The 9,454-nt window shown below is 44.5% G+C and overlaps 1 pseudogene; it reads left to right on the forward strand.

The window, feature by feature from the left end:
- The first annotated feature begins 7,610 nt into the window (after positions 1-7,610).
- LOC122069572 lies at positions 7,611-8,963 on the forward strand (annotated as a pseudogene).
- Positions 8,964-9,454: the final 491 nt, after the last annotated feature.

Below are 9,454 nucleotides of genomic sequence, written 5' to 3' on the forward strand. Positions count from 1 at the left end.
GGCCCCTTGGGCATCTCTAATTTGGTGCAAAAAGCAGCAACCTCGGGTCTCATCTCTTGCATGGAGGGTGATCCATAGAAAGGTTCCCACGGACAATCTGGTAAAAAAGAAAGCAGTGCCCCTTGCTTCAAGATGTGCCCTATGCACTGTGGAGGAAGAGTCGCTTCATCATGTATTTTGACATGCTCATTTTCTAGTGAAATCTGGATTTCATTATGTGCATGCTTCAATTTAAGGTGGTGCGTTCAGGGCTCCTTGTTGGAGCTCGCCTAGTGGTAGAAAAGAAAGATTAAAAATGTGAGCTATAAGAAGGCTTGGTGTATGAGCTTTGGTATCGTTCTGGATCATCTTTGGAGGGAAAGAAATAGCAGAATTCATGAGGGTGTTGCGCTGATGGCCAAATACATTTCAATCATGGTGATTGAAGATATAAGAAGGAATCATCCTAGGATGAAGGGAGAGGTTAATACCTGGGCAGATCTGATGTGCTGCAGACATCTAGGATTATCAATTCAGCCTGCTAATCGAAGAGGTACTCTGGAGGTTCATTGGTGTAAACCACATGTTAATTGCGTTAAATTGAACTTCGATGGGAGCTCTCTATGGAATCCAGGTCATGCTGGAGCGGGAGGAGTTTCTTGGGATCATCATGGCAGAGTTATGGGTTCATACAAAAAATTTATGTGTGTAACAGGTGTATTTGAAGCTGAAGTAGAGGGTTTGATGGAGGGGCTGATGCGGGCCAGGGATATGGGCATCCAGTTCTTGTGGGTGGAATCAGATCGAGTGCGGTTGTTTCTCTGATCCAACAATGGAAGATCCCGTGGTTTGCTCTACAAAGATGGATTTATCTTCAGCCTTACCTCAGAAGAATTACTTGGAAAATTACTCATAACTATAGAGAAGGAAATTCGGTAGCCGATTTCTTGGTTAGAAATGCGGTGAAGAGTGGAGTTTCGGGAGCTGATGTGACGTTCCCGCCTAACATTGGGAATATTCTTTCCAGAGATGCTGAGGGTAGACCAAACTTTAGATTTTATTAGTGCCTTCCCCTTCTTCCTGCTGATGGCAATGCCGAAGGTGGGTGGATAGGGAATGGGTGTGCTTTTGTGCTTGTTATTGGTGTTTGGGTGATTTTGTTTCTTCCTCTTTTACTTTTAATGAAATAATTTTAGCGAAAAAAAAAAAGATTGGTATTAAATATGGTTTGAACCAAACCACTTACAAGTTTTGTCTCATCCAAAAGGACATTAACATAGCTGATATGTCCTTAAAGATATTATTTATTTATTTATTATTATGTTTTTATTTCATCTCATCCAATCATCAAGGATGTTTATTTATTATTATTATTATTTTTTATCTCATCCATCATCACAAATTTAGCAATCTATATTTTTATCGATATTAGATTGGTATCGGTCTCAGCCAATCTAATGATTCAAAAAAATAAAAGATGCGTGACACCCGATTGGAACATATAATATCGATATAGATATAGATTAGATACGATATTATATTGGTATCTGTCTCAGCAAATCTAAGAATTAGAAAAAAATAAAAAATGCGTGACACCCGATTGAACATATGATACCGATATAGATATAGATCGGATACAAAATTATTCTTTTTTGAATTTACAATATCTTTGGTTAGATGAGGCAAAACTTGTTCATGTTTTGAACCAATCAATTTAAAAAAACGTGTAATAGGTTACAAGTTTTTAAGGAAGGGTAATCTAGGCATTTAAAAACTGCAAGGGAGAAAAAGATGTCAAAATAAAAAAGCAAGGGAGTATCAGTAAAAAGTAAAAAGTAGAGGAGTTTTACTAAATATAGGCCAAGTGTAGGGGAGTGATAGTAAATTCCCCTTAATTAATTTTCTACGCAAGACAAGGAAGCCAAGAAGGAAGCTTTTAGGAAGTACCTCGAGTCCAGTGGAGCACTTGATGCCCTCACCAAAGGTATTCCTCTCTCTCTCTTTCTCTCTATGTGTCTAAAATTTGTGATAGTTCAGTGCATGATGCAAGTTAGGTGTTAACTAGTACTTGTTGTGGATTTTCTATAGTACTTATTGCATTATATGAGCAGAATATCAGGGCAATTAGCGTCCCACTCGAACTCAACCTCTAGAGTCATCCTCATACTCAACAACCTCTCCTACATTGTAGGCATTTTCAGTGAGCACAAACTCTAGAGACTACCTCATGAGATAGCAGAGTTGGAATAGGATCCCACATGTGATCATAGAGTTTGTATATAACTCAATAATTGTAATCTCTATATAAGAGCACCATTGTACACTCATTAATGTGAATGCCAATAGACTATTTCAACATGGTATCACGAGCCGCATAAAGCTCCACCGAGCACCTTCCTCATCCCCACGTTTTCCTCCCTTTCTCTTACTACACCCCACTACCTCTCCAATAACCCAAGCCTCCCCATCTTCCTCTCTTGCAAAAAAAAAAAAAAAACAGCAAACCCAACAAAAACCACCCACGTCCCTTTTCTCTCTTCTAGTATAAAAAAAAAAAAAAAAAAATCCTAAAGGGACCAACGTCCCTTTCACCATTCCCACTTCCCTCTTCTTTCCCAACAACCCACATTCTCTTCCTCGTCCCTTTCAAACGCAAACACCAAAAAATAAAAAATAAAAAACCCAAACCCACGTTTCTCCCCTTTTCCCCTCACATACCTTTTCTATACTCCAATCCCTAATGACCGAACTACCTCCTCCCTCTTCTACCATGGCCGAACCATCCCCACCTCCCACATCCCTATCTGGTGCTCATCATATGATATCTCTAAAGCTCACATCTAAGAACTATGTTTATTGGCGCACACAGGTCGTACCCTATCTCACTGGCCAACGCCTCTTCGACTATGTCACAGGTGACAATCGTTGCCCTCAAGACCCTATCAAAGCCAAGGCATGGCGTGAACAAGATGCTTTTATTATGAGCCTTCTCATCGCCTCTCTCTCTGAAGAGGCCTTTTCATTAGCAGTCGGACGGACCACTAGCAAAGAGATCTGGGATGCACTCCATGCTCCATTCAGTTCTCCGTCTACAACCAGGATTCTGTCTCTCAACATCTCCCTTCAAAATCTGGTTCACAAACCAGATGAGACCATTACTCAGTTTCTCCATCGAGCCAAGCATCTCTCCGATGAGCTACTAGCTGCAGGGAAGCCCCTCCCATCGAAAGACTTTAACATCCACATCTTCCGGGCCCTACGCCCTGACTATCAAGCCCTTGCCTCCATTATGATGGCACAAAAGGAGCCCATCTCCTACACCGACATGCATGGTCTCCTTATGAGTCACGAGAACCTTCTCCACTCCCGCCTTCCCATTGTTGATCCTGCCATCGATGCATCAGCCCATGTCACTCACCAAGGTCGTGGCCCTCCTTCCACTGGTGGTCGTGGTACAAGCTCCTCCCGAGGCCGTGGTTGTGGTCGTGCTAGTGGATTTGGTCGTTCTAATGCATTCGATCACAATCCATGCACAATCTGTGGACGCACTAATCATCAGACAGACACTTGCTACTACCGCCCACAGGGACCTACCCGAGCCGCCATTCTACCTACCCCTCCCCGTCCCTACAATCGACCACCACCTCAACCCAACGCCTACCATACTACACCCTTCCCTACCCCTCAACCTCCTACCATCGCACTTCCACCCCATCACCCCACACCTCCACAATCCTTCACCACCTCTTGGATCCCTGATACTGGAGCCACCCACCATTCCACCCCTGACTTAACCCAATTCTCCACCTATGATCCATACACAGGTAATAACCGACTTGTGGTTGGTAATGGTAAGGGTCTTCCTATATCTCACATAGGCACTGCTTCCATCTCTTCTCCCTCTCGTTCATTTTCTCTTTCTAATGTTTTACATGTTCCCACTCTCACTTGTTCTTTGTTATCTGTTCAGCAATTTTGCCGTGACAATAATGTTTACTTTGAGTTTCACTCTTCCTTTTTCTCTGTGAAGGATCTGAAGACCAATCAAACCCTCTTCACTGGACACAGTAAGCATGGTCTCTATTCCGTTCCAGCGTCACCTTATGCCAATCTGGCCTCTGCCTCCTCTTTCAGTCACTGGCATCATCGTTTAGGCACCCTCATGAACGTGTGCTTCGTCTTATGTTACCGGGTCATCAGCTCGTGAAGTCTCCTTCTTTATGTTCTGCTTGCCAAATGGGCAAAGCTAGTAGATTGTCACTACGTGAAACTAGTACTCGTAGTTCCTCTCCTTTGGATTTGATTTTTAGTGATGTATGGGGCCCCCACCCCACAGTTTCTTCAAATGGGAATCGTTATTTTGTTATATTTGTTGATGACCATACTAAATATATTTGGTTTACTGCTTTAAAGTTGAAGTCTGATGTTTACTCTGCCTTTCGTACTTTTCAGGCCTTGGTGGAACGTTAGTTCTCTCGCTCCATCAAGGCCATTCAAACTGATTGGGGGGGAGAATTCCGTACTCTCCCATCTTATTTTGCCAAGTTGGGCATCCAACACAGGTTATCTTGCCCTCATACTCATAAGCAACAGGGAACAGTTGAACGTCGTAACAGGCACATTGTTGAAACTGGGATTACCCTACTATCCCATGCCGCTGTTCCCCAAGCTTACTGGGATTATGCCTTTGAAACCGCAGTCTTTCTCATCAATTGCATGCCCTCCTCTATCACAGGTAACAAATCCCCCCATCAGTTAGTTACAGGCAACTCTCCGGACTACTCTTTTCTAAAAATCTTTGGATGTCTTTGTTATCCATGGCTCCGTCCTTACAATCATCACAAGGTTGAACCCCGTTCTGCCTCATGTGTTTTCTTAGGATATAGCCCTTCCCATCATGGTTATCGTTGTATGGATCTCATCACCCGTCGTATCTATATATCTCGCCATGTCAGATTTGACGAATCTACCTTCCCATTTCACACTGCACCACCATCCTCATCAACCCAACCCCCTCCTACTACCCCTCTCCCGTGGGGCATTGCACCTAACATACCTACCCCTCAACCTCACCCTAGCCCTCTACCTACACTCCCAAATCCACCCATCCCTCTCCCTGGCACCCCAGACCCGCCCCTACCCGAACCACCCTCTCCCATATCCCCTCCTTTCTCACCTCACCTAACCCTAACCGGCCCTAACCCTGACTCCTCTACCACCCCACCCTGTCGCACCAGAACCCTACATGATCTCTATGCTGACCCCTTGACCCTCTCTACCACCACCTCACCTGACCCGACTGAACCTACATGCTTCTCCCAGGCCCACAAGGTTCCTCATTGGCGTTCTGCTATGTCTGATGAATTTAATGCTTTATTACGAAATGGTACTTGGTCTCTTGTGCCTTACAGGGAAACTATGAATCTGGTTAGCTGCAAGTGGGTGTACCGCATCAAACGGAAGGCAAATGGCTCCCTTGAGCGCTATAAGGCCCGTTTAGTTGCTAAAGGATTTCATCAACAACCTGGTCTTGACTATCATGAGACCTTTAGCCCTGTCATCAAACCTACTACCATACGAACGGTCCTCTCCTTGGCCATATCTAACGGATGGGCTGTTCGTCAGCTTGATGTTCAGAATGCATTCTTGCATGGTATTCTATCTGAGGAAGTCTACATGGCTCAACCCCAGGGTTTTGAAGATGCCCTGCGCCCTAATCATGTCTGTCGCCTCCACAAATCCCTCTATGGGCTCAAACAGGCTCCTAGGGCTTGGTTTCACAGGTTAACTGAGTCCCTCACTCGCTCCGATTTTCGGTCATCCCAAACTGATACATCACTATTTATCTACATGCAGGGCTCTGTTGTCACATATGTCCTTGTCTACGTCAATGACATCTTGGTTACAGGGAACCAACCAACTCATGTTCAGACTCTCCTTCATCAACTTGCTTCAGAATTCTCTATCAAGGATCTTGGGCGTCTCAGTTTTTTTCTTGGTATTGAAGCCCTATATCGGTCTGATGGTGTCCTCCTCTCTCAACACCGGTACATCACTGATCTCCTCCAGAGGGCTGGCATGACTGACTATAAGCCCGTCACTACTCCCATGGCCACCACCTTTGCAGCATCTTCCACAGGGGGTGTCCTTCTTTCAGACCCCACCAGATATCGCTCTATTGTCGGTGCTCTCCAATACATCACCCTCACCAGGCCTGATGTGGCTTATTCAGTTAACCGTGCCTGCCAGTTTATGCATGCCCCCACCGAAGACCATTGGACACTAGTCAAACGGATTCTACGCTATCTCCAAGGAACCAAGGATCATGGGTTGTTCATCTCCAAATCTAGTTCCCTCCAATTACAAGCATTCTCTGATGCTGACTGGGCTGGTGACAGTACGGATCGTAAATCCACAGGAGGCTATGCCATCTATATGGGTTCTAATTTGATCTCCTGGGCCTCTAAGAAGCAGAAGACAGTTGCACGCTCCTCCACCGAGTCTGAGTACAAAGCAGTGGCTGATGCCTGCGCCGAACTCACTTGGCTTCGTTCTCTCTTTGAGGAATTAGGGATCCCTGTTTCCATTGCACCCATTCTTTGGTGTGACAATATTGGGGCCACTTACCTTTCGGTCAATCTGGTCTTTCATGCTCGTACCAAGCATGTTGAAATTGACTTCCACTTTGTTCGTGATAAAGTCGCCTCCAAGGAACTTCAAGTGCAGTTCATTTCAACCCATGACCAGATAGCCGATATCCTTACCAAAGCTCTCAGCTCTACACGGTTCTCCTTTCTACGGGACAAGCTGCGGATTCAATCATTCAAATCCCCACCTTGAGGGGGTGTATCAGGGCAATTAGCGTCCCACTCGAACTCAACCTCTAGAGTCATCCTCATACTCAACAACCTCTCCTACATTGTAGGCATTTTCAGTGAGCACAAACTCTAGAGACTACCTCATGAGATAGCAGAGTTGGAATAGGATCCCACATGTGATCATAGAGTTTGTCTATAACTCAATAATTGTAACTACCTCATGAGATAGCAGAGTTGGAATAGGATCCCACATGTGATCATAGAGTTTGTCTATAACTCAATAATTGTAATCTCTATATAAGAGCACCATTGTACACTCATTAATGTAAATGCCAATAGACTATTTCAACACAGCGGAGGTGAGGGTGGCTTCTATGGTGCCTGGGTGATGCTGGTAGATGTGGCTGTAGTGATTTGTAGAGGTACGAAAGAGGGGGACGATGATGATGACGGTGATGATGAGGGGGTGGTGGAGAGGGGTAGAAGTAGTTTGCAGTGGTCTTCATTGGCAAGCTAAGAGACACCATTACCACGTCTCTCTCAAATTTCTGCAACTCACTAGAATCAACAGCAGTTGGGATCCGGTGCTCCTTGATAACAACATCGTCGTCACCGTCCCCAAGGATCATAAGGGACAATAGAAAACCCCTTGAGCCCCAAGGCGCAGAAATGGCTGGAATCGAAGGAATCACGGCGAATGCTGGACAATAATCCAAGGGAAGCGTCGTATTTCCAGATGCAGCGACCGGTGGAGGTGTTCCGTAGGGCAAGGAGAGAGGGGTCACTAATGGAGGCTAAGAGCCAAGAATCGGCATGGGCACGAACCCAGCAGAGATCCTGAACGCCGAACTTGGCTTTATCAGAGGAAGGATCAAACTCCATCCAGAGAGCGATGCCGCCCTGGCGATCTCCGACGGCGAGGATGAGGTAGGAATAGAGGGTTCGTGGGTGAGGATGTCACGGCCGAGTGGTGAGGGGCCAGTGGACAGAGGTTACGAACAGGAAATTGCACTAAAGGGTAATATGGTCTTTTCTGTTTAAAACTAATAGCAAACTCACACACCGTCGGTGCTAGGAGAGGGGGACGTAATTCGTTAAAACCCTTGAATTCACGTGTAATTTCAACGGACTACAAGGGAGGGGGCATAATTTTTCCGTTATTATTTTTTCAGTTCACGCATGTGAGGGTGGATTTTTTTTCTTTTTTAAAGAAAAAATGGTGAACTTTTGGGTGGCATAATCAACCACCCACGGTTACTTTTGCATTCACGAAAGAATATTTCACTAGTGAAGAAGGTAAATGAATAATTTAATATTTCATGAAAGAATTTTGTTACCATAAGAGGAATTATATAATGCAAAAGCAATAAATCCAGGGTCAATTACATGGATTCATACAAAACAAAGTAGGGAAAAATTAGGATCCGGATCCTCTGCAGTGCAAGAGTGTTACATGATGTATAACGCGATCTGCAATGGCAACACGCAGATTTTTTCAAATCAATGCAGGACGATCTTCAATGGGAGAGAGGGGTTTTTACAGATGAGTTGCAGGGGAGTGGGTTACTAACACCCTGACGTGTTCACCGACGTCGCCGACACGGCCAGGGCTTTGATCCTAGCGATATTTAGAATGATTTGTGAGCATGATCCTTACGCGAGGAGTGGATATTGGGCGACCAAAGGGGATATGGAGCCAAACACCAAGTTCAACGGCAAAAGAGTCGAGATTCTGGGGCTGGGAAGGATCGGTTCTACGATTGCGAGGAGAGCATAAGCCTTTGGGTCCTGCGATCCAAGAAATCGATCTCGAATGCGATAAATTACAAGCATTGTTCAAACATTGTGGATATGGTTGCTAATTGCGATGCGCGTGTTTTGATGAGTGAGATGCAACACATTGTGAACAGGGAAGTGATCGACACAGTGGGTTCAAAGGGGTATATAACAAACATTGGGCGAAGGTAGGACATCGATGAACCAAAGCTTCTGGCTGTGCTGGTTGAAGGGAGATTGGGAGGGGCTGGGTTGGATGTGTTCGAGAAGGAGTGTGAGATGCCCAAAGAACTGTTTATGCTTGAGAATGTGGTGATGTTGGGAGTAATACTTGGGAAACTGATAAAGAGCCGACCTTGTGATTGCAAACTTGAAAGCTCACTTTTCTGAAGAAGACATTGCTGACATCTGTGGTCTAATTTTTTGAGAATTACTCACAAATTACTGTTCAGCCATTGAAGCTAAAATAAATCAATAATTTTATGGAGGATTTAGCTCATAAACCTCTCATTTTCTGATCCAATTAGGTTTGTCAAAGGACCAGATGAACACCCACCAAGAGGTCGCCTAAGAAAAACGGTGGAATTGCAGAAAGAAAATAGGCCGGAGATTCACAAAAAAAAAGGGTGATTCTCCTCTCTTGTACCTTGTAAGGCTATTCTTTTAAATCCATATCCTGCAACGCATGTACAAAATGCCTTTTCTTCCCTCAGAGATCTTCACTGATGGATTGAAATCATCCACGTGTCACCACTACAGCTCACGCTACAGATCGTGTAGCACAGGGGTGCATTACAAAGGATCCGTATCTAAAAAATTGAAATCCCCAAAAAAAAAAAAAGAATAATTTTATAGTTCATTCAAAATTCATGTGAATCAAA

Source organism: Macadamia integrifolia, unplaced genomic scaffold (assembly GCF_013358625.1).
Source record: "Macadamia integrifolia cultivar HAES 741 unplaced genomic scaffold, SCU_Mint_v3 scaffold652, whole genome shotgun sequence".
NCBI lineage: Eukaryota > Viridiplantae > Streptophyta > Magnoliopsida > Proteales > Proteaceae > Macadamia > Macadamia integrifolia.